Raw genomic sequence first — 3,695 nt, 5'->3', positions numbered from 1 at the left:
ACGGGTAACTAAATGGGGCCATTGTCAAAGTTGTACAAAACTCATGTCTGCTGACATCGTGGACTTACCTTAAGTCGTGTATGGCGTGACGTGACGAGTGGTTGCTCGGTGATGCAAGTTAGAATTAAATCTCATGTTGTTCCTTTCCAAATATCTTAATTTAGGGATTTTTCGTACTGGTAATTGTTGAAACCGATGCAAGTTTGCATAACCATTCATATCACTTGTTTGAACTAAAATAATTCGCTTCGAGACAGTGGAACTCGTTGATCCAGACCCGAAGGCCATATATTTTAAGAGGTAAAGTTGTAGAAAATAATTATTACTTATATTTCATTAATTTTAAGTACACTTAACGTTGAAGTGAACGGTTACGCACTTCTATAGTGTATGCATTTATTTATGTGCCGTCTTTGATAAATCTGAAATATTGTCCAGGAGACGATAAATCTTAAGTTCCACACTTGTACCGCTTTTAATTACTGTATAAAAGACTTAATAATTATTACAGATTGATCAGTATTCTGCTGTGTAACGACCCGCCGGTCAAGATATATAAGGATAGAAAGAAGCTTTTTAGGGTACAGAGAAAGTCATTTTCAAACTTTACTATTGCTGCGGGTGATAAAATCCCCACTTCACCACACTTGTGTATGTACAAAGAAATCCTGAGGCAAAATTTAATTCAGAAACTAAAGAAACCTTTTTGTGTCGACCCGTAACCAATTTAAACACAACTTTCTCTTGAAGTCTGCAAAATCACAATAGTTGTTTTAGATTGAGTGTTTTAAAATACAATTAATCTTTAACATTAGACGTCTCCTCATGACAAAGTCTCGTGAGCTTTATATACATAGGTCTTTCGTTTAGAATCTTGTGTACTTTGTTAAAAGACATTTACATATTTGTTGACTTTTTTTAGAATTGTTTTTGTTAGATTGTGTTAGATTGTTTTATGTGTTTAATAGCTGTGTAGAGAGATGAACGCGATGATGACTTAACTGCGATCATTATACTATTTAAATTGTGTTCCTAGATACCAGACCGTTTAAGTAAATAGAACAAGCCAGGATTGTCGGTTTCCATAGCAATGACAGAACATAAAATTCATTAGATTTAGCCAGTTCTACATGCTGATATGATTAATTGGCAGGAATAATGCGACTGCGGCATGAAACAACATTCACACGTTTTCAATTCACAGATCTGTTCCCGAAGAACTGTAATCAACAGAAGCCGAATAATACCTTTGTTTCTGAAGATGATTCAATTCAATCTCATGAAAATGATGTACACCGTCGGACAAAAGAAAGTACACACCTCAAAATTAGATTTGACCCCCACATTATGAACGTTATCAACGCGTTACTAAGCTGAAAACAAACTGACATTGAGTTTGTTTAAAACGATTATATCTAGATTTTAGAATCGTAAAGATCCACTCTTTACTGAGTTATGAGAGACTATTTATCAAATAATGTATAGAAAATACAGTTTTAAAAGCATAGAGTTAATCTGTAAAAGTATTATATTATATGTACATAATGATACAAATTACTTACCGGAACAAAAGATTTATGTACATAGGGGACAAGCTTTAGAGGGTGGTGTATAAAATAGATTCAATATCAGTTTTTGTCAGCAACGGTACATACAAATGGTAGGGCAAAATAAAACCCACTTTCTCTGCGTTGGTAAAAACATCAAACGAGTCGATTAATCTTTCACAATACAGCATTAAATGAGCTGTTTCCCCATCACCTAGCTACATGCGCGTCTACCGAGAGGAGGGCTGTCTCGTGGGCAACTACATCAGGGCTATCTCCAACAACTGGCCGACTCGTCAGGTTGCTCTACCCCCCGAGAGCAGCTTCCGACGGTGTATCTGCTGGCTCCAGTGCCGGGGAAATGGATGGTATTGAAAACATCAGCCTTGTGTTGAGTTCAAAACATGGTAATGTTACCGTATGGCAAAATGTCAAGGATATGCGACTTTTCACGATTTCCTTTAAATAAAACTGACAAAGAGCACTTTATGCTGTATTTCAGCAATGTGTGCAATTCTTGTGAACTTGTATGACTTGTTAATCCTTGTTATGATATTTATATAGATTAAAATGCTAATTTAATCTCCTTATATAGCATCAATATTGATTATAAGTAAACTGACTGGCAAAAGAAGCTATTCAGTTGAAAATTGGATTTAACAAAATACAAACATTATCAAAATGTTAAAAAACAACTATGATACCCGTATCAAATATATTCACCATAAAAAAAACATTTCTTTCTTGTTTTATGTGTAGCCGCAATCAACATGGGTATAAACTTTATTTTGTTTAGCAGTTTATATAAATCGTAAACCCAGCAACTATAAAGAATTAAATCCATGCATTTTCAGAATATTTTTTAAGAGAAATCTAATTTCAGTCAGAGTGAAATTTCTTCCAACATATGTTAGTATCTGTGTTTTCTGGAGTGCTGGCGTTCAGTTTGGTATATTTGGAAGAACAATCATCATTTCCTAATCATCGTTTGCAAGGATACCGTCTGACTCTGGGGCGTCTTGTGTGAAGGAGTGGGGCGTTCTGGGACATGATAGCTCTGAAGATTCATCTTCATGGGACTCCCAATCGGTCAAAGAGCTTGATCCCAAACATGATTTGACTGAAAGTTTGATGGGTGCGAATGCCTCGTCTGGGTCTAACATTTACGATGGGAAAACAGGTTGCATGTCTGTTGGTTTGGGTCTAGTAGTCGTATAAGTCAAGCGTCTCTTGTGGAACGTTGCCTGTTGAACAGTCAATTCTTTAAGAAACATTTAAATTTGCACTTTGTGCCCCTAACAAATACGCATATACATACATACATACATACATACATACATACATACATACATACATACATACATACATACATACATACATACATACATATATATTTATGTATGTATGATATATATATATGTGTGTATATATATATATATGTGTATGTATGTATGTATGTATGTATGTATGTATGTATGTATGTATGTATGTATGTATGTATGTATAAAACTATAATAAATAGTCTAAGTATAATAAATATATATAAATTTTACAAATTAGGTAAAAATATTTTAAGACTATAGGACATGATACTTATAACTAAATACACGCTACCAGTTAATCATGTTTTTCAGTGGAAGGAATGGAAGGATATTACTTGTCAAGGATCACGGTTGTTTTCTTGATAGACATCATTAACTCTCCGTCTTTCTCCACGTACATACCAGGTACTTCTACGGCGGAAAACAACATGCACATTCATTTAAGATGAAACGTAAATGATTGGTCATGAGACCTTGGGAAAATATATATAATATCTCCCTCCGTACACAAAACAAACTGCTATGTGTAGATAACATCTCTTGACAATGTTCCATTTAGACTGACTTGCCTCTGTTTATACTCAGAAAGCATCAAGAAAACATCAAACAAAACAGATATAAGGAAATGCGTCATCGGATGTCCAGACGCTAGGTGTTGAACTATTTCAGACAAACTTGGCGGGAATGCTAGTACGAGCAGACGGCATTCCCAATTAACCAACATAAGTTGTCTGACTCTGTACGCTGTAGTACAGACGCGTAAAACGTACAGTCGGCCCAGCCTACAAAGGCAAACAGGCTTGTGTCTCGTATTAGTTCCTCCCAA

Source organism: Haliotis cracherodii, unplaced genomic scaffold, assembly GCF_022045235.1.
Source record: "Haliotis cracherodii isolate W230 unplaced genomic scaffold, xgHalCrac1.p SCAF_17, whole genome shotgun sequence".
Taxonomy (NCBI): Eukaryota; Metazoa; Mollusca; class Gastropoda; order Lepetellida; family Haliotidae; genus Haliotis; species Haliotis cracherodii.
Note: the sequence above shows the minus strand (reverse complement) of the source record.